Genomic DNA, 23358 nt, shown 5'->3' with positions numbered 1-23358 from the left:
AATTTTGAGGGAACACACACATTCAGTCTACTGAATAGTAACAAGGAGATAATAAAACACAATTCTCATCCTAAAGCTGGGAAGAATAGGACAGAATCCATCGTAGTCAACTGTAAGAACATTAAACCAAGGTAAGAAGTTGTTAGACAATATCTAACACAATCAAACCAAAGATCAATAAAATTTTGTAAAAGCAGAAAAGATTGTGTGTTAATATAGCATTAGTTTCATGGAGCTTCTTCAGATTGTTAATGCTAATTGATATCTGGCCATCACTACCAGGCATGGAGCATATGGCTTTAGAATATATAAAATTAAAAAGAAATGTCTGTCATTAGAAGAAGAGAGAAGGTTTGTGGAGAAACTCTAAAATATATAATTTTACCATTAGATTTTGAGAGGTAAAACTAAAATTTAATGCCATCAACCAACTTAACAGACCCCCTTTTAGCCAAGGGGACCCCAGAGAAACCTTAAAACCTGAATCCCTGGCCATGATGGGATGGGAGGTCACACACGCCTTATGATGCTCGCTCCCTTTCACTGTTTAAACACAACTAACAAGCACTAACGTTAAAACAGAGCTCATAAGATGGACGGAATGGACTCTGTGGAAATAAGATACCAAATGATAAAGAAGACCTAAGCCCATGCCAGGCAAAGCTTAAGTCATGTACTCCTGCACTTAAAGAATAAACTAAATTGGAAACAGGTACGGTGACTCACGCCTGTAATCCCAGCACTTTGGGAGGCTGAGGCGAGTGGATCACCTGAGGACAGGAGTTCGAGACCAGCCTGGCTAACATAGTAAAACCCCATCTCTACTAAAAATACAAAGCTGGGCATGGTGGGGGCCACCTGTAATCCCAGCTACTCAGATGGCTGAGGCAGGAGAATTGCTTGAACCTGGGAGGCGGAGGTTGCAGTAAGCCGAGATCCAGAGATCCCGCCATTGCACTCCAGCCTGGGCAACAAGAATGAAACTTCCTTTAAAAAAAAAATAACAAAGAATAAACTATGTTCTAACTGCCACAAAGTTTCTCTCTCTCTCTCTCTCTCTGTCTGTCTTTTTTTCTTTTTTTCTCTAGCAGCTAAATAAGCACTGGCCTTAAGATAACAAATGTTTAAAAAATTGTAGCTCATCTATCACCAGATGCTGATTCTCATCCTCCTGTTCCACAAGCCATAACTACAGCACTGACTGGACAGGAGATTGGTTTCAGTATCTTCCTCCTGATAATACTGACCATAAGTGGTTCTGGCCAGTTTACAGAGCTACGCACTTGGGTGTCTTCCTGTCTCTGTTTCACCTTTTGATGTATAGGGTCTAATTGTCATATATTTGAATGTTAAGACTCCACCCCAAAGTGAATATTGGTCATACATAACATGTATGTTTATTCAGTATGCATGCAGTAGGACCCCATTCATGGGTATGTATACTTGGCCAACTCATTCAGCATAAATCCCTGTTCCATCCTCCCCGCCTTCAAAGTGGCTGCCTTTCAGTTTTCAGCCAGAGGCTCTGCTTCCCAGTCTGTCAGAATGGTAACCCTGCAGGATGTAATCCTTTATAAGATATAAAGTCTCCTTCTTAAATGTATAGCTTTCATTATTTTTCAGTTGACGATTCTCATATTCAATGCTTATGTGCAGCAAAATAAATATTTCTCTTTGTCTATACAGTTGTGCCTTAGTACCTCTGGTTTGTGGTTCCAAGACAACTCCTACTCTCCCAGAGCCACCCAAATCCAGGGATGTTCACATCCCTTGTGTGAAATGGCATAGTATTTGCGTATTACCTAAACACACCTTCCCAAATACTCTAATTCATCCCTAGATCACTTATAATACCAAAAACAATGTAAATGTTATATAAATAGTTGTTTTATTGTATTCTTTAGGAAATCATAGGAAAAAGAAGCCTGTACACATTCAGTACAGATGCAACCATTGTAGATCTAAATACATTTTTGGTGCTATGTTGGTTGAATCCAAGGATGTGGACCTTGCAGATACAGAGGACCAATTGTATATAAAAATTTTAACCATAGTTAGAACTGATGATTAGAATGTGATATGCATAATAGACGTGTTTCACATTACTATGTGATTCGGTTAAATTTGCACTGACAGTGACTTTAAAACATTTGAAACTATAACTTATTCCCCTTTTTTCTATACCTCAGTACATGTATGCTACAGTAAACCTCTTCTTTAGAATGGAAACAGTTCAGATCCAGACATGTCATAGATCCATTCAGATCCTCTGCAATGGGTACAGCCCGCTCAAAATAAAAGAAAGCAAGGCTTTGAAACAAACTTATTCTATCTTTTAATCTACCAACACCTTGCAAATGCAGTATTTGGCACACAGTACTCATACAATGTATGTCCAAAATGCAAGAATGCATGCATATTTAATGATTTTTATGATATTCGTAATATTCATGTTTGCTCTGCGATGAAACTAGTCTGTAAATCAATGTTAACATCCCAAACTGCTTCCTGTAATTTACTTAAAACACTTCAGAAAATGACAATGACATTTATATAAAACTTCAGTTCTTAACTTCAATTCATGACATATTTAATTTAGCTAGTCAAATTAATATTTTAGTTCCCGAATCAAAAATTACGTATGGATATTGATTTAAACATTTATGACAACTTAAATAAACTATGCTTAATTTTTTTGAAATGCTTTACTACTAACCTATTATTATTAAAGAAAAATTATTATATGTATTTTATTTGATGGAATAAATATTCTGAAGTTGAAGATAACCTAGGCAGAAATAGTACCACTTTAAGTTCACAAAAGCAGTATCTTTTTTAATGTTCTATTCAAAATTCCAGCCTAGAGAACAAGATTGTCACAGATCTGGCCTCTGGTGAATTGTTAGCTATGTGAGGAGGATTTATTGCAATTACTCATGCTGTGATTTAGATTAAGCAACTTGAAGCTTCAATTCACAGGCACTTATGAACATTCTGATTCAGATTTACTTAAAAGAGTCTGTTAAACTTCAGACTCTTGTGTAAAATAATCAGAGTAGCCCATTTATTTTCGATGGTAAAGTAAAATTTAATACAACCTTTACCACATTGCAAAAATGCAAAATAAAATTATTCTGCTGTTGAAATTTAGTAAACACCTGATCTGACCTGATTTAGGTGAAGTTGCAGTTAGTAGACATCATGATATATATTCAAACAGGGATGGTTTAAAGGTTTATATTATTACCCATCTCATGGTAAATAATTAAGTCTCACTTGTTGTAACAAAGAATTCTTCTCTGATTTGGGTACCTTCATAAAATAAATAAATAAATAAATAAATAACAAATCACACACTTCAGGAAGTTTTTCAGGGTTTTTCCACTCTTAAACAGTGATGTCAGATGTCACGTCCTTTTGTCATTTTTCTCCTAACCTGTTTCAACAATCCAAGGTGTGTGAGAAGCCTGGGCTGCTAATGCCCGTGGGCATACTAATTCTTTGCTTCTGAGCTTGTTATTTTCTCTCTTGGCCTGTTAAATATGGCCTCTACACTCCACTGACATCACCTATGCTGTCATTGTGACCAGTAGTATACTGAAGCTCTCCACAGAACAAAGGCTCTGTAAAAGCAAAGAGAATAGTAGACTTTTGTCTTAAGGTGCACTTTGCAATGTCTATCCCAAAGAAGCATTAATTTATGTTCCCTGAATCTTATGCATATGGATACTACAGATCTTTTGGTATTTAGGCTTTCATATGAGTGGACTGGGACTGGATTGAATGAAGAGACAGTGGTAGATGCTATACTTTCTTCTTGCATATCATGTGTGCTTACATGCCTATGCATCCTTAGGCATGTATGGATGGCCTGTGACTTCTTTATCCAATAAAATAGAATGTGTAAGCCTAGCAAAGGCATAAGTAAGAATATTTCCTCTCCAGGGAGGCATGAAATATACTTTTACTGGGGAGAAAACATGATTATTTAAAAAATTTGCAGTCCATGAAGATTTATAAGCCAAGTTGAAGAGTTTTGACGTCCTTTTAGTGTGATAGGAAATCATCAAATTGTTGAGAGTGGAGAAAAGAAGAAACCGGTCAGGCAGGCAGTTAGGGTGGGTCCTCGGTTGAATTCTTTCAAACAAAAGAATAGCCTGCAGGGAACTTTTGTGGGGAGTGGGACGGTGGCGGGGGGGGGGGGGGGGGGGGAGGGGGGGGGCTTGCTGCAGACATGCCCACAGTTGCACAGATGAGAAAAGCTACACAAGTGACTTGCCCAGACATGCCTGCAATGGAAAATTCCATCCTCAGACACATGCACAGTAAGGGGAACAAAGCAATATGTAGTAACTCAAGTTAAGGAAGGACCTGCATGCACACTAGGAGGACAGGGTGGAGCTACCAGAAATTTGCACCTTAGGCAAATAAGATGCCCAGCCCTCACCAGTTTCTTATAAAGGCCTTTGCATTCAACGGTAAAATCGGCAACCATCTTCTGGGTCTCCTCTTCACAATGGAGAGCTTTCTTCTTTTGCTTATTAAACTTTCATTCCAACCTCATCCTTAGTGTCCAGGCTCCTTAACTTTCTTGGTCGTGAGTCAAAGGATGTTTGGTACTACCTCAGGCAACCAGAGACTGCTACATTGCCTTGCATTGGCAAGACGGTAGCACTGTTTTAAGTAGAGGAGTGATTTAATATATTTTTTAATTACAAAGATCTGGTAGTGACTACATCAAGATTAGATTAGATTGTATAAAATTAAAAGGGAATGTAAGAGGTCTAGTTAGAAGGCTATAGCTCATTGGGAAGATAATGGAACAGGATTGCTGCAGTATGGTAGTAATGGACACAGAAAAGCGAACAAAAGTGGAAGTATGTCAACAAGAATTGCATAAAACTGTATGTGATACACAAAGAAAAGAGAGAACTCAAGTACTTTTTGCTTTTGGAGCTCTTTTTTAAGATAAAAATTATCATTGGGACTTAAAAGTGGACCTTCCCATTTCAGATTTTGCAAAATACAACATATGTTTCTCTTATATTGCCGTAGTATAGGTATATTTCCTTTTGTAGTTTATCTTTTTTAAAAATATAAACAAAAGTATTCTGCCTCTTTAAAAATGAAATCTGTGTATTTTTATTTCTATTACAGTTTACGTTTTCTCTTTTCCCTCTTCTTCCTCAAACTTTCTTTTTTACCTTTCCTTACTTTAACTTCTAGATGCCTGGAGATCTCCCTTTGTGATCCAATTTCCTTCACTTCTTCATTTGTATCCTCCTTTTCCACTTGCCACAAAGTTTGCCTTTTGTCATTTACATCTTGTTTTCACATTCTTACTAGAATGAAAAATATGTCCCTCAATTAAAGATTCTACTAACAGAACAAGTTTGTTGGTTTAGTCCAATTTAAGAGTAGAGGGACAAGAATGTCCACCTAATTATCTCTCTTCTAGAGAAATGGAAGTTTCAAAGTTTTCTGCAAAATATAAGTTCACTTCCTAATTTTTCAGTGTGGCCCAGTCAATTTCCAGCATGTTAAGATTCAGAGGAGTAGGTTAAGTGAAAGAAAAGATGGTAAGCTGAACAGCACAATATTCACACCCTCTTTTCACTATGTTGCTGTTTCCTCCGTTTCTACACTACCACATGCACTAAACTTAAGTGCAAATGCCAAAATCAAAATAAGAATGATTTCTTATAACACCTGTGCCACTCTTTTCCTCCAGTTATTTTAGTAAGACTATTTCTGTCTCTACTACAGACATGAATTTATTTCTCTATTTTTTTCTGGAAATCACAGTAACATACTGTGATTTTAAGAAAGACAAAATGAATAACAGAGTCAATAGAGAAAATATTGCTTTAAACACACACACACATACTCACATTATGTCACTGTGTAAAATCCATTTTTTAAAACATGAAACATATGGAAAAAATACATTTCTTCCTTTAACAATATTTCATTGAGTTTCTACTATGTCAGAAGCACTGTACTGGGTGCTGGTGACTCAAAAATGAGTAAGACAGACATAGTCCTTTTGGTATGGATTCTTAGAGTGGAGTACAAAGTTTTTAAGACAGGCTATCACTTGCTAGGAGAGGTGGCTCATGCCTGTAATCCCAGTACTTTGGGAGGCGGAGGAGGGTTGATCATTTGAGGTCAGGAGTTTGAGACCAGCCTGGCCAACGTGGTGAAACCCCATCCCTACTGAAAACACAAAAATTAGCTAAGCCTGGTGGTGTGCACCTGTAATCCCAACTACTCAGGAGGCCGAGACAGGAGAATCACTTGAATCCGGGAGGCGGAGGTTGCAGTGAGCCGAGAGCATGCCACTGCACTTCAGCCTAGGCAACAGAGCAATACTCCCTCTCAAAAATAAATAAATATATATATATATATAAAACAAACAAACAAACAAAAGAGAGCATGTTACTATTTCCACTATATCCCTTGCAGTTTGCGAGGTGTAAGGACATATTCAGGCCATTGAATCTCTCTTTATGAATTTCGAAATATACCCAGAAGTCCAGAAGACTGAACGTGTAGATTTTCTCCCAGCACTGTCAAAAGGAAAAGGTAAGTGCTAATTTAATACTTAAGAAGGTCCCAGATACTCATTATCTTTTGAAGTCTGGCTTGCTCAGCACTTTCCACGATGAAATGCTTTTGCTTATGTTTTGCCATCTAAACCAGATCAAGTTTTTCTGGCTAGGTAATGCCTTTATATTAACAATATTGAAAAGGAATAATTAAGTAATCACCAGTATAATTTCTTTATTTCCCAATGAAAAATGGTCATAAATAATTATGTTCTGTATTATCTTAAAAATGAGTTATTTCCTTCTCACATATAAACTAAGCTTTGGAAAATGACACAAGTAATATATTTCCATTTGAAATCTTTTCTAACATTGAGGACAATGATTACACTGTTGTTTCCAACAGAGTAAAAATCAAAAGGGGGAAAAACACTTTCTAGTGTTCTAGTGTTTAATTGCTTTTTTAAATGGAGGCTTTCCATTAACTTTAATTAAACATTTAATAGAGATTGTAGCCAGAAAATACATTTTCCCATTGAAATTAAATTACTTTCCCCAAAGAAAACATAGCGGGTGTAAAACAGGGAGGGTTGGACTCTCAATAATAGAGTTCTATCTGCCTCCTTCCTTTTCAGGGTAATTACTGACCTGTTATTAACACTCCAGGGAAAATCCTTTTGGTGATTTACATTTCCGGATCACTCTGCTTTGTCTAACACTTCACTAAAGACAGAATTTATCCATTGTTCAGCATGTGCAGGAACAGATGCTTCAGCTACTAATTCTTTGTCTCATTTGGAGCATTAAGAAATGAGAGGCTAGTTCCTGCACAGATCAAGCCTCAGCCTCAGAACCTTTTATACATCTTAGAGAGAGGTAATCTGAGAGCCTCTCAGTGCCCAGAAGGTTGAATGGAGGAGGCACAGATTTTAAATTCTAACCTAAGTTCTTTTTACATGTCTTTGTAGTCTTTCCCACCTTAGCACCAACTCATATTCTCCAGCTTCTGTCAATTCATTAAATGCTGATTTAGAATTTTATGGCAACATTTGTCTCAGATGAGAGTTACAATAAAGCTCATCATTAAACCTTATAATTTTTAGTGCTGCCTATAATTTATGATTCCATTTTAAAATCAAATCCACCACAATAAATTGTCTTAAGACTCTGAAGATACATCTTGTAGTTAGCTTTTTCTTGCAATATCATTTATAAAGACAGGATCTGACTTTATGTTTGAGGAATATATTTTATTTAGAGCACAACAACGCATTGATAGATTAGTCATAAATTATCTCAAAAGAAGAAATACCAAAAGGATAGTACACACATAATGATCTACACCCTACACAATGGCACCAGGATCATTTGGGAAGGATAACAGATACTCAGGGAAAAGAAAATGAAATTGTTTTCCGACTTGACTAGAATGGTATCATTAGATGCTGTGCAGAAAGTTATTCATAATCTGGCTCTAATTTACCTTTTGTTTCTAAGCCCAAATTCTGAAACTGATTATTTTCTATTAACATTATACCACAGTTCTACTAAGAAACTTAACTGTTTCAGTCCTAGACTACAATATTTTCATAACTATCCTCCATCTTTACCTATATCCTGACTACATCCTTTACATTGTTGTTTAAATAAGTTATTTAAGGGGAAATATGATTGCAAATTCCCAGTGCTGGTTGAAGTATTTCAGTGGTTTTCCCATTCCTTATAGAACAAGGTTTCAAGCACTTTAGCAAGACAAAAAAGAATTTTTCCTAATTGGTATTATTTTTCTCCTGCAAATCAAAATTTGCCATGTTGTAGAAAGTACTTATTACTCCAACAATATTCTTCTGGGTCTTACCTCATTATTTTATGTATCTCTTTTTTTCCTATGAATATTTATTGTTCAACTACTCTGCTGAAACTGCTATGGTCTGTATCAGGTAAGAAAAATTGGATCTAGTCTTTGATACTGTGATTCTTACAGTCTGATGGGGAGACAGATATTACTTGAATAATCACATATATACATATAAAATCACAACTGTGACAAGAGGCATAAAAGAGGGGAACACAGTGATATTTCTTTTCTTCTTCTTTTTTTTTTTTTTTTTTTCCTGAGACGGAGTCTCACTCTGTCACCCAGGCTGGAGTGCAGTGGTGTGATCTCAGCTCACTGCAACCTCTGCCCTCTGAGTTCAAGCGATTCTCCTGCCTCAGCCTCCCGAGTAGCTGGGATTACAGGTGCCTGCCACCATGCCCTGCTAATTTTTTGTATTTTTAGTAGATACCAGGTTTCACCATCTTGGCCAGGCTGGTCTTGAACTCCTGACCTTGTGATCCAGTCACCTCGGCCTCCCAAAGTGTTGGGATTACAGACTTGAGCCACCACACCTGGCGGAACACAGTGGTATTTCTACAGGCCAATTACAAAGGAGTGAGATTAAGTCAGAGAAATCAGGAAAACTTCCTTGAGGTAGAATAAGATCTAAAGGATATAGATGCTGTCTTTGCAATAAGAGAATTGGAAGGACATTAAAATAGAATCTTATCTACTTTCTTCTAGGCTTTCATTGATTTACCTTTTTTCTTCATCCACTTCTTCTTTTTCACATGATTCAAAATTTACATCTCCCAGAAAACATTCCTCACTCTTTTCTTCTCAGACTAGTTAACCCCTCTTTCTGTCACCCCCCCAAATGGCACATTATTCACATTGTATTGTTTCTCTTTTATGATATTTTCAACATTATTTTATAATTACTTTTTAATAATTATGATGCTCCAGTTGAGTGAAAGCTTTTTAGGACCATGTCCTTCGATTTTTATCTGGAATAGGACATGTCAAGAATTCAATATATGCTTGTTGAAGAAAGCAAAGAAAAGGAAAGTAAATAAATGGAAAGGGAGAGAGACAGCAGGAGACAAGGGCAAAGGAGGAGATGGGAAAGGAGGAGAGGGAAGGAGGAGAGAGTTGAAGAGGGAGGAGATAAGGAAGGAAAACACAGAGCAGGTGCAAGTGCTCAAATAGATACTTTTATTTTCTATTACAAATTCACCTGTTCCTTAAGATCAAGGAAGAATTGCGGCTGGGCACAGTGGCTCATGCCTGTAATCCCAACACTTTGGGAGGCCAAGGTGGGTAGATGGCTTGAGGGCAAGAGCTTGAGACTATCCTGGGCAACATAGTGAGACCCTGTCTCTATTTTAAAAATATATAAAATGATTTAAAAAAAATTTAAGTTTCTTTAGAAGGTTGCTTTGATTTTCCCAGCCAAATATGCTTTCTTTCTACTTAAAACCTCAAGTATTTACACTTATTACACTTTGCTTATACTTATTACACTTTGATTATACTTTGCTGTGTTTGCTTTATGTCTTTTTTTTTTTTTTTTTTTTGCATCTATCTAATTAAATGTTTTCAAAATCTTTGAGGGTAGGTTCCAGGTATTGTTATCACTTAATTCAATATTTTTATATTTTATATGTTTATTTAATTCATGAGATAAAATAAAATGAAAGACTGTCTCTCACATTCTTCCTTTACTAATACTTTCTTCCTATGTTGGCCTGCTTTGCGTTGAAGTCTCTTCAACCCTTTACTGATCTCTAAAACTTTTCTCTGTATGGACAGGAATGAAGTACGAAGTGGAACAACTCTCAATGCAAAGCTTCAGGGTTGCCGGGCACGTTTTAGGGACACATTTCTTAGCCAGAGTTTTTAAAAATCAGCACTATTGATGTCACTATGGGCTAGATCATACTTTGTTGAGATAGAGACTGTCTTAAGGCTTTGTAGGATGTTCAGCAGCATCCCTTGCTTCTCCCCACTAAATGCCAGTAGTAGCCCTCCACCACCACTACCACCACTCTTGACACCCAAAACTGTCTCCAGACTTATTTGCCAAAGGTACCCTGAGGAGCAAAATCAACCTTCACTGAGAATCACTTTAAGTAACAGAGTCCCAGATACATTAAAAAATAAAAAATAAAACAACTCCACGAATTTTCAAGGGGATGTAATGTATGTGGAATGTTTACTAGTCAGACACAAAGAAGATACTGCTTATTCTTATAATTATTATAGATCTGTTTGTTTCTCATATCTTTCCTAGTGAGGTATAATAACATATTGTCCTTTTAGACCAAATCACCATATTGGCCCAATAATGCAAGTGAATTATTTTTAAAGATTTTAAAATTCATTATTGTTGTCAGCAGAGAGTCGGGGGGATAGAAAGTGTCAAATTGGTTCCCTCAGATTTTATTCTTGTACAAGTATGATTTGAATTATTTGCCTCAAGTTATAACTTTATGTGTCTGTCTATTATCTGACACATGTCTACCCATTCACACTAATAGTGAGATTTTAAAGTTCATTTTTAAATGGGTCACAGTTGACTTGATATTTCAACATGTGGGAGAGATTAGAATTATTGGCAAGCTATACTCCCTCTTCTAGATCAAATGTTGAATAAGGCAAAAAATCCATCCAAGTTCTAATTTTAACTTAGTTCTTAAACTATTTGTGGTGCAGAAACTTGTGCAACATTGCTGAAAGCAGTAATTGATTCCTTCTGACCACATTTGTATATAAACCCCTCAAAGAACTACTGTAAGTATCGACTATTGAAATGAACATTTTGCTTGCAAGATACCTCTACTAGGAGAATCTTTTCCAATGAAGCTAAAAATTATGTAACTCTCTAATCTAAATCAACATACCCAATCTTACTCTACAATGTTTATTTAAAACTTCATAACAATTACTTGAAACAATATGTATCATTTTAATCTTCCTAAAATATGTTTCTCAGTTTCTTTGGTTAAAATCTTAAATGACTTATTATAGTCTCTTTGATCTTCCCTCGTAAAATTAATGCACAATTTTCCATTGTTTTCAAACACCATAGTCAGTGTTAATGACATTTGTATTATTCTTATTAAAATATAAAGGAAACAATTTTCAAAGGATATACATCCAATTGGAGACAAAAATAGAGAGATAATAGAAATATGTTCTTTTAATTACTAATTATGCAATGATTTTTAATACATCAAAATGAAAGAGTTTTTTATTTTTATCCCAGAAATTTAACCTTTTAATTTACATGCTAGTATTTCGCTTTCATTTATCTATATATATAAACGTTTTCAGGTTTACACTGATTTCCCTAATTTAATTTCAGACTGCTCATCAATGTAGAATAATAATTACAATTAAGGGAAATTTGAGAAGAGATATAAATCTTAAGCTGGAAAATATTTGTGATCATTCAGATCTCATTGACTAATTAGTCAATGAAACAACAATGTTTGAAAAAAAATTTTAAATGGGTTCAGATCTATGTGATGGTTATGATTTTAACATGATCTTTGTCTCCTGTTTATAGGTCAATTGTATTTGCAACCTATTATTAAATTAAATATTCTAGGATATTTGACAGACTTTAGAAGTCCTCTACTTTAACCACCTCCTCTGTCTTTGGTAGCTTTTAAAATAACACGATACTTTTACAGTATGTGAAGATGCCAAGTGTACATTTTTATTTGCCCAATGTACCTTGCATATACTCCCAGTTGCCTATAATTTCTACCACAGGCTTTAGTGTTGTTTCTAGTTGGATGCACAATTCTTCAAATATTAAAAATAAACATCAGAACAGGCATCAAAAGCTTCTTCAATTGCTTTAAATACACCAATTTCAATAATTCAGCCTGATCCTTTCTTAGAGAAATATTTAAATTTGCTATGATCCATTCTGTTCCTTCAAAATGACTGTACCAGAACTGAACACAAAGTTTCAGGCATGGTTAAACATTTGAGACATTGCTGCCTTTGTTATGAAAATTGTAATTATGTTTAAGAAGCCAACCTGAAGTTTTATTAACTTGGGAAAAAATTCAATTCGGTTAATTCAATAATATTAATAGTTTCTTCTGTGTACTGGCCACAATACTAATTGTGAAAGTTAAAAGATGAATACATTAATCTTACTATCAGGTGTATACAATAGAATTAACTAATTAATATAAATAAAAGGTAATAGGGAAGTGGAGATGAGTAATTCTTACTGGTAATTGAAGCAAAAATAAGAATTTAACATCTGATCTAAATTCTGGCAGATGAATGGACCATTTGTTACAGAAATAAAGCACATAAAAGAAAAGAATAGCAAAAGTAAGTTATTGTTGTCAAACTATAAATAGTAATCTCTAGGTCATAGATTGTACACATAGAATGGTAACAAAAATAATGAAATAATATTTTAGAAAGATGTATGCACATTTGGTAATTTTGGGTTGAAAGTGTAAGCAAATGCAATCTAGACTGTAGACTGGCTTAAGTAAAACAGCCAAAACAACTACTAAAAAAATGTCGAGAGCCCATGAGTTTATTTAGCTTAAGTTATCTTGTCATCCAGATGTCCTCCCAAGTGTACCAGGATCTGATCTCTCTACTGCTCTCAGTTCTGTTTTGCTTTATGTAACTAGAAGCTACTTGGTGATAAGATGACTCAAGTAGTGTAACCTTACATTTTTTGCAGTGTCAAGCCCAGCCTGAAGGAAGTTCTTTATTCAAGTTTGAACAAAACTGCTGGAATAGACTCTCATTTCCCCACACTGGGTTCTATGCATCTCTCTGCACCCTCACAGTATTTATGAGAGAGATTATTTCTTGGGTTATATCCAATCACATATTCATACTTGTAGACAGGGAAGAAATGAGAGAATACCAACATACAAATTAAAGTTTGAGTGAGATTATCCTTCCATGTTCCCCACAAACATCAAGTTTCTGATGGCAAGGGAAGGAAGAATAGATTCTGCTTGGCCAAAGTTGTAGGAGGAGAGGAAACACATGTGCCATGAGATAATGTTTTTTCCAGGGATATGCCAAGATCATCTCTGTTATATGAGCAACTGCACCACCAGGTACTCTTCAAACAGTCCCCACAGGCAAGAAGGCTCTCACTACATGCAGTCCCTTGCCCCTGGACTTTCCACCTTTCAGAACTGCAAGAAATAAATTTTGTTTCGTATCAATTACCCAGATTCAGATGTTCCATTATAAGCAACAGAAAACAAACGAATACATCAATGTTTATCAACTTTGGCTGTACCTTAGAATTATATGGTGAGGTTTAAAAAATCATGAGTTCTGGTTCTTGTTCTTAGAGATATTAATCTAAATTTAAAAATCCTGTGCATTAGGATGTCTGAAACCTGCTTACATGATCAACATGTGCACCAAAATTTAAGGACAAGAGGTATAAAGTACAAAAGGAAGTTCAACATAACAATCTCATTCTACTTTGCACCTGGGGTTATGAGATTCCATATTGGTATTAAAATGCACAGCCATGATACTGGCCCTGCTGAATCTTACACAATGGCTTTTATACATAGGTACCATAACTAGAATCTTTACTTTTTCCTTTACATGGTGCTATGATATGAATATTGGTGTCCCCCGTCCCTGACCAAATTGATAAGTTAAAACTAACTTGCCTTCATGAATGGGATTAGTGTCCTTGTAAAAGAAGTCGAAGGGCGCTTCCTTGCTTCTTCTGCCATGCGAGAACATATAGAAAATGCCTTCTATGAAGCAGAGAGCCACACCAAACAACAAATCTGCCAGCACCTTCATTTTGGACTTCCTAGCATCAGAACTGTGAGCAATACATTTATGCTGTTTATAAATTATCCCATCTTGAAGGGCTGAGACACATGATTATTTTGCTCAGCAAAGTTGAATTTAGTGGAGAAAATATGATCTGTACCATGCAGTGTTTCTTTGTCTTAGCCTAAGAACGACCTCCATATCCCTCACCCTAGTGACATTTTTGCAGTGTCAAGCCCAGCATGAAGGAAGTTCTTTGTCCTTCAGGTTTGAACAAAACTCCTGGAATAGACTCTCATTTCCCCACACTGGGCTATATGCATCTCTCTGCACCCTCACAGTATTTATGGGATAGATTATTTATAAATGGGTTATATCCAATAAGTGCAGTGCAAGGGGAGGAGCTAAGTCAGTGAGAGAATCATGATTTCCTCCACGTAACTGACAGATTACTGAAGATTGAGAGGAAAAAGAAAAGAGAGAAAAATATTTTGTTTTTTTCTTTTTTTATGGTGTTCTTCGTGTTACATTTTAGCTCAAACTTGGCCAGGATACCTTAAATCCTATCATGCTTAATCAGCATTTCAAGAGCTGTGTTGATCAGATCTTCTCCTTTCTTCCATCTGTGTTCCCCAAGCAGAGGTTAGGAAACTGCCTTCTCAGCAACCTATAAACTCCTTAGTATTGTTTCAGTGGTTTCTTTTTTTTTTTTTTTTTTTTTTTTTTTGAGGCAGTCACAAGCTCTGTCGCCAGGCTGGAGTGCAGTATGGCGGATCTCAGCTCACTGCAAGCTCCATGCCTCCCGGGTTCATGTCTCCTGCCTCCCAGCCTCCAGAGTAGCTGGGACCACAGGCGCCCGCCACCGCCACCGGCTAGTTTTTTGTATTTTGTTGTTGTTGTTGTTGTTGTTGTTGTTGTTGAGACAGAGTCTCGCTGTAGCCAGACTGGAGTGCAGTGGCGGATCTCAGCTCACTGCAAGCTCCGCCTCCCAGGTTCCGCCATTCTCCTGCCTCAGCCTCCAGAGTAGCTGGGACTACAGGCGCCCGCCATCTCCACCCGGCTAGTTTTTGTTTTGTTTTTTTTTTAGTAGAGGCGGGTTTCCACGGGTTAGCCAGGATAGTCTCGATCTCCTGACCTTGTGATCCGCCCTTCTCGGCCTCCCAAAGTGCTGGTGGTTTCTATCATAAATAATTCCTGACTCCTTTGAAGAAGCTGGTTCTGAGAAGAGAGAGGACAATTATCTCCTGATGTCTGAAATGGTGTGATACTGTATTTCCCACCTAAATTAAAAGGCAGAGGAATGTAGACAAATATAGCGGTGTAAAATCTAGTTGGTAAGGAGCTTAGTAATGAAATAAAGTGAGACTTGGAGATCAGTACACTTTTTTTTTTTTTTTTTTTTTTTAAATCATGGGTAGAATAATGTATGACCCCTTGAGTGAGGTTCTAAAAGTCATTTAAATTGTTACTAAAGAAAAAATAGTCAGGGCTTGGGTAAAAATTAGCCAGTTTTATTTTCAGAGAAGTGTCATGCTTCCCTAGAACAGAATTTCAGAATATTTTATTTAAATGTATTAAAATGTATGATACTATATGGTACATTAAATGATATTCATAGTCTCATATACACTCTTATAATAAACTACAATAAAGCTAAAGTTTAATGTATTTCTTCCCTTCCCTTTGGATGCTATTTCCACGAAGAATTCATTCAAACCCTTTCTAAGGTGTGAGAGACCTTTTTAAAATATTTAGTAGGGTGTCACTTCTTTCTGAGTCTGATAAAAGTAGGACCTGTCTTTAGTCCTCTAAATATAAAAGAGGCAATGTCAGTAACACAATTCTCTCCGTTAGAAGAATATTCTCAAATTATCAACATGAAAAAGTTTCTCATCTAACTGAACTTAGTCTGCAGACTCTGAAAACAGTGTCAGCCACGTGCAGTATTTCAATACCATAAAAATGTTTATATAGGCTATCGTGTGATTTTTTGTTTTTTTTTTTGTTTTTTTTTTTTTGAGATGGAGTCTCGCTCTGTCGCCCAGACTGGAGTGCAGTGGCCGGATCTCAGCTCACTGCAAGCTCCGCCTCCCGGGTTTACGCCATTCTCCTGCCTCAGCCTCCCGAGTAGCTGGGACTACAGGCGCCCGCCACCTCGCCCGGCTAGTTTTTTGTATTTTTAGTAGAGACGGGGTTTCACCGTATTAGCCAGGATGGTCTCGATCTCCTGACCTCGTGATCCACCCGTCTCGGCCTCCCAAAGTGCTGGGATTACAGGCTTGAGCCACCGCGCCCGGCCGGCTATCGTTGTTATCCTCCAAATCAAGAATCATGTGGTCTCATTCAGTAAGTTACCTTCAACTCTTTAAACATCACATATCCATTGAAAATATTAGCAAGAAATGCAATTGAAAATGCATGTTCTTTAGTGCAATGCAAGGGGGGAAGCTAAGTCAGTGACAGGGTCATGATTTCCTGCACGTAACTGACAGATATGGATTGAAACCCTTAGAGTGGACCTGAATCTGAGTCAGGTGCCAAAAACACAGGTAGACTCTCCAAGTATATGTAAGGAAGTTTTCATGTTATTTATTGAACAAAGGGAGACACTGGAGTAATTTAAGCAGAAGAGTGACACTAATTCATTTACAGCTTATAAGACTACTGTAATATCTTGGAGAGAAGCTATTACAAAAATGAGAATTTCTGTTGGAATGGTTTGGAGTTTCTGTGGACACTGACCTCTCCTCACAGGTTAATTTTTAAAATTATATGATTACTTATTTTTTAAAATGTTTCTATAAAAAAGTCTCCCCATGTTTCCTCAGCAATCTTAATGTTCAACAGCCTATGAGGAATTGACAAGGGGAAAAATAGTGGAATGTAGTGGAGATGTATGAGAAAAATTATTTTAAATATTTAAAAATTATTAAAATAATTTTATGTCTTTCAAGTTATCTGCCCAAATTGGGACTTATACAGCCCTATGCTTCCTTGAACACAGATAGATTGCCTCTAGGTTGCTCCTGAAATCAGATAAAATTAAGATTCACTTTACCAGTTAAAGAATATGTAAAATGAAGCCAATGTAACTGCTCTCATGAAATACACCATCAAGCTTGGGGTCACTATATGAGAAGGACAGATCCATCACAGCCCCGGACCAAGTTCCATTAGAAATTATGTATGGAGTAATTGCTAAAGATCGTCATGGATGATATAACATAAAGCAAACTTGTAAATTAACTAAATCATTCGGCAGGTGCATTGTCCTTAATAATTACTTGGCCATGACCTAGTTGCTGGGTATAAAGAAATGAAAGACAAATAAATGTTGCTCATGAAACTTATATCAAGAAACATAATTCACAATCTTCTTTTCTAACTTCTTTTCTAAAAGTAGTTGATATTGTGTACCCAGCTAATATCAATGCTCCTCCCACTATAAGGAAACAAAAGCCCTGGCAAAACATTTTTGGAAATGGAATGCATCTAACAGGGGACTATTTCTAGGTAAAGACAGTAAATAGACACATGCTTTTCTTTCTTAGATTCATTTTATATAATAAGAAATTGAGTTTTAGGCTGGGCATGGTGGCTCACGCCTGTAATCCCAACACTTTGGGAGGCCAAGGCTGGTGAATCACGAGGTCAGTAGTTCGAGACCAGCCCGGCCAACATGGTGAAGCCCTGTCTGTATTAAAAACACAAAAAATTGGGTCAGGCGTGGTGGTTCACACCTGTAATCCCAACACTTTGGGAGGCCGAGACAGGTAGATCACGAGGTCAGGAGATCAAGACCATCCTGGCTAACATGGTGAAGCCCTGTTTCTACTAAAAATACAAAAAATTAGCCAGGCATGGTGGCACGCATCTGTAGTTCCAGCTACTCAGGAGGCTGAGTCAGGAGAATGGCGTGAGCCTGGGGAGGCGGAGGTTGCAGTGAGCCGAGATCCCGCCACTGCACTCCAGCCTGGGTGACAGAGCGAGACTCCATCTCAAAAAAAAAAGAAAATTAGCTGAGCATAGTGGCGGGTGACACTATGTTAAAAAAAAAAAAGAGTTTTAAAAAGGACTTAAGGGACAGAGAGAAAAGAAGAGGAAGAAGAGGTGAAAGGGGATCACATGTATATGTTCTCAAAGAAAAATTATACCAGTTAAAAGGGCAGATACAACTTTATTTAAAACTGCTGCAATAGGAAAGAGAGGCTGGACTCAACTGAATTAAAACAAAAGACAATGACTGAAGGGAATTTAAGCACTGGGGAAGCTAGTGGAGAAATATTGGAGAATATTAGTGGGAAGGTTGGTCAATGTGAGTAGACTGTCTGTGTTTGCTCATTGGTACTTAGCAAATTTGGGCTCCTACCTTCCCACAAAAACTGGCAGACTATCTCCTTCTATGACGAGACTTTGAAAAGATGACTCCCAGGTTCTTAAAGAAAACATCTCTGGTTGTAAAACTGGGAAAAGACTACATCTCAAAGGAGCTGAGAACAAATGTACAAGGTTTCTAAAGTAAATACTCTAAGAAAATGGAGGCTAAAGGCCCATAGTCAGGAAGAAAAACGGTTTAAATTTGAGTCAAGTTAGGGGAAACAATAAGACCATTTTGATCAATGTGTGTGTCTGTGGTTTACTTTTGTTTCTGTTTCGCCCATTTTCATACCAAAATGAGGTAAAGGCAATGAAAGAAAGGAAGGTGTGGGTTAATTTTGAGTAAAAATAAGTGCGAAAATTCTAGATAACTAAATTAGCAAACTAAGTCCAACACTGCATACAAAAAGAAGAAAAGTTGAGCAGAATAGATTCAAAAAAACGGGTGTAGCATCACACGGCTGGCAAAAACGCAAATGAGTCTTTCTGTTAGTGATAGTGTAATAAAAGTGTTATATCCACCAGTTGTAAATTAATTAAATGGCTTGCTCAGGATCACACTGCTAATAAGTGGTAGACTTGGATTTCACTCCAAATGCATGTGGTTTTTTTTCCTTTAAATTTCGGGAACATTATTTTTCTCACGAATAGAAAATAATTATTTGCTTTTTACAGAACTGTTTACAGAACAGTTTTAGAGGCTCCATAATTTAGTACTAGTACTGTGAGGGGGGATTAAGTTGCATATAGATACAATTATATCTTAAAAGTTTACATGGTTTTTATAAAACACATACAAATTGTGTGTGTGTGTGTGTGTGTGTGTGTGTATAATTAGTCACAAAGAAAGTCATTGCATTGCAGCATATTATAATTAGAGGTCTAATACAATGACATATTTTTTTAGCCACACAGTAAATGCTGATAGAATGAATAAATGGCTAGTGTACAAGAGAACACACATATTTTTACTACAGAGAGCAGGACTAGAAGTAATAGTTCAGAGTTACGAGGAAGCAGATTTCAGCTCAACCTAAGACACTGTCTAAAATAAGAGTTTCCTGTGATTGAGCTAGTTGCCTGAAAAGTTGAGCAAAGAATTGTCAAGCCAACGGTTCTGGCATTCTTTGTGAAGGTGAGAGAAATCATTGCTGTTTGGGAGAGCCTTGGATCTGTTCCCATATGGGGCACAAAAGTAAAACTGGAAAACAGGAGTGCTCAGTGTCATACTCAGTCACTGTTAGTTCACAGCAAGTTTATCCATTTTCTCCAATGCAAAGTCGCAGGATGTGAATTAGGATAATTAAGAAAAGGTTGTGACAAGAGTGTGAGAACAAGTAAACTACATATTGAAAGTGGTTAGCCAGAGGGAGAAAAGGATTTGAGGAATGAGGTAACCTGATGCAGACATCTGGATAATGTTGATTGGCAGCTTAATGGCTCTTGTCTTCCCCAAATTAGGCATCCAGTGGCTGTTTCTATTCTTTTTGTTAAACAGTGTGGCAATTCTGAGGAGCAAGAATCTAGTGAGAAGACTGGGAAGGGCATTGCATACTAGGATTTAGAAATAACTGAAAGAATTCAGCATGGAAGCTGTATCGGTCTATGTCCCAGCAAGGAACAGATGGTATACTGAAATTAGGATCATCAAAGGAGAGTTTAGTAAAGGAACTTTTGAAAAAGGTATGAGTATAATGTTGGAAAACCACAGGAATCATGCAAGCCCTGCTCTTGACGTTACAGCTGTTACCAACCCTACCTCCAAAAGGTCAAAGCTTACAAGTTCATGTTAGAACCTGAGAAGACAGGATCAGGCAGAGCAACGCTTCTCGAACCATCTGTAGTGGGGTTGCCAAAGAAAATCCGTATAATATTTGGATACTATACAATTTATATGAAACAAATTACTCATTGTTGTTCTGAAATTCAAAATTAACTGGTTTACTTATTTTTAGTTTTTCAGTCTGGCAACTTTATCTATGAAGATGAACCCATTTTTTGTGTGTGTTAGTTTTGTGTTGTTTACTTTGTAGTCCTATGCAAACATATACCATTGTAAAATAAAATCAAAATAAATTACTAAAACATTAAAATTTAAAAGGATAAATACCCGGTCTGCTTTTAAAATTTAAACCCAGTAGACTTAAAATTTTTCTGTAGAATTATAATTAATGTTTCCAGATTCTTTCTCACCAGCACTGGTACTTGCATCACACTTCGAGTAGCAGTAATGAAGAAACAGGTGTGTTGGAAGGCGTTTTGATTCAGGGAGGGGTGGAGAAGCCTTCGGGGAGGATACTAGGAAAGTAAATTCCCATCTCACTCTTACACTTTGCTTCTTCATCTCCGGCAGTTCTCCTTTGGCCATAAGACAAGAAAGCCACCTGATATAGCAACAGAGTGGTCATTTTTCTGGGAAAGGGGGTAAGGTTGAAAAGTATAGACAATAAAATTTGAAAGAAAAGACTGAATGTATTTAGCATAGAGGCCCAAAGTTGCTATCTGAAACTATGTAAGTTTCTGCCAAATGGAATACATTCATTTAGCAGACACTATTATGATTAATAACTCACAGAGTCATTGTTTGTAGAAACTAACTTTTGTTTCACTGAAAGACAAATCTGGAGGACTAAAGGGATTGGATGTTTTTCCTTTACTAAGCAAGGAGATACATTGCCAGCATAAAATGTGATAGTTTTAGAATGTTAAGACTCGGGGTAACTATCATATATTAAGCAGTGCTATAGTCTAGATCCTTGATCAGAGAGAGCTATTTAGAGAAAAAGTAGTAATGTCCATTATTAATGACAAGTGTCCAAGCAATTGGTGACCTACTGTACATCAACCCTTAGAAGCGTAATTGTGCATTTCATATATGTGTATCCATTTACAAATGATTTATGATTTTATCAGTAGTGGGGTTGAAAATTAAGGGATACTATCATTTTAAATTATTCCTTGTTCCATAAAAACAATGGATGAGGATGGACTTGACAAGAGCTTCAAAAAGATGAACAATTGAAACCAGCCCATAGATACATTGTGTTTGTTCTAAATTTGATTGGTTGCCAACTAAACATCTAAAACATATACAAATTCATGACACTGCATCCACATGCTAGCAAGAGGACAATTACCTGGCGTATAATACCAGCTGCCCCCTTTAGTTTAAGAGACATGTGGACACAACTCTTACATCTGATTTGTTTTAATTATGAGTGTTATCTTTCTGAACCCTGGACTCTTCTATCATGATTATTGAAACTGAGCAAAAAGAACCCCTTCTTTTCCTCTGGTTTATGTTTTTATATTATTATAACCACCTAGAATGGTAGCAGTGTGTGTGGAATGTAGGCATCTACAGAAGGATTAAATTCATTTAAGAGTAATTGTTTCCAAACTAGACTATGCTTATAAATTATGTAAGAAACTTGTTAAAAATACAAAGTCCTAGGCCCCACCACCTACAGATTCTGATCAAATAGGTTCAGTAAAGAAAGCAAGAGTTTATTTTTAGTGTGTGTCCTATATATTTAGATCCAAGTGCCTTGAACCATTGTCTGATCACCAGATTTTTGAAGTCTCGTAGTACAAAATGCATTTATGCCATTTCAACATGTGCTCTGCTTATGAGTACAACCGTTCTGGTGATGAAAGTCACTTTCTCTGTCAAAGCACTTAGTGACCCTCAGTGGCCATTGTATTGTCACCTGCACTTGAGCGTTCAACCTGCATATGTCTAAGTTGGAAATCTTTAACCTCCTCTCATCAAATTCAAAATACAACATAACAAACAAAACAACTGTTGTTCTGCATTTCATTGGCTGGTACTAGTAGCCCCCATTTTTCCCAAGCCAGAATCACCAGTCACCTGGGTCATCCACAGCAGTTTCTTTCTTTCTTTCTTTTCTTTCTTTTCTTTCTTTTTTTCTTTCCTTCCTTCTTTCTTTCTTTCTTTCTTTCTTTCTTTCTTTCTTTCTTTCTTTCTTTCTTTCTTTCTTTCTCTCTTTCTCTCTTTCTCTCTTTCTCTCTTTCTCTCTTTCTCTCTTTCTCTCTCTCTCTCTCTCTCTTTCTCTCTTTCTCTCTTTCTTTCTTTCTGATGGAGTCTCACCCTGTCACCCAGACTGGAGTGCAGTGGCACGATCTCGGTTCACTGCAACCTCCGCCCTCCGAGTTCAAGCGATTCTCCTGCCTCGGCTTCCCAAGTAGCTGGGATTACAGGCACCTGCCACTGCGTCTGGCCAGTTTTTTTTTTTGTATTTTTAGTAGAGACACGGTTTCACCATCTTGGCCAGGCTGGTCTTGAACTCCTGACTTTGTGATCTACCTGCCTCAGCCCCCCAAAGTGCTGGGATTACAGGTGTGAGCCACCAAGGCCAGCCATCCTCAGCAGTATATTTTGCCTACCTTCCAACACTGTACCAGGAACCCAATTCTCCTTAAACTCGGGCTAAGCGAGTATTTCCAAGATAAAAATTCTAACACAAAAATGCTTTTAATCTTTCAACTGCTCTAAACTATTCATCAGATAAAGGTTAAGCTCCTTATTTTGTACATCAATTTAATTTCTCAATGTTTTTCCAAATTTTGTTTGTCATACTTGAGCATTATTATACATTTGATAGTTTTCTTTACATAACCTCATCATTTAAAATTTGCATACATTTTTAGCCTGAAAATAAGCATTAAAAGCTCCTCAAAAATTGTTTTTTGGTTTGTTTGTTTTAGAATAAATCAACTTTGGGTTTCTTGGGGTTTCTCCTAGAATTATCTTCTATATGTGTTATATTTGGAAGTGTAAGAATATAAAGT

The 23358-nt window shown here is 36.8% G+C and overlaps 1 long non-coding RNA gene across 1 annotated transcript in view; it reads right to left on the bottom strand.

Annotated features, from left to right (window-relative positions):
• The window catches only part of LOC103884293, a 49469-nt gene that overhangs the window by 6991 nt on the left and 19120 nt on the right, over nucleotides 1–23358 (bottom strand). Inside the window, exon 2 of the long non-coding RNA XR_004182824.1 lies at nucleotides 20740–20930. This is a non-coding gene — a long non-coding RNA (uncharacterized LOC103884293). The remainder of the gene's footprint in view (nucleotides 1–20739; nucleotides 20931–23358) is intronic.

The sequence above is a fragment of the Papio anubis genome, chromosome 3, assembly GCF_008728515.1.
Source record: "Papio anubis isolate 15944 chromosome 3, Panubis1.0, whole genome shotgun sequence".
NCBI lineage: Eukaryota > Metazoa > Chordata > Mammalia > Primates > Cercopithecidae > Papio > Papio anubis.
The sequence above is the reverse complement of the archived record's forward strand: the minus strand, read 5'-3'. Positions and strand labels throughout refer to the sequence as shown.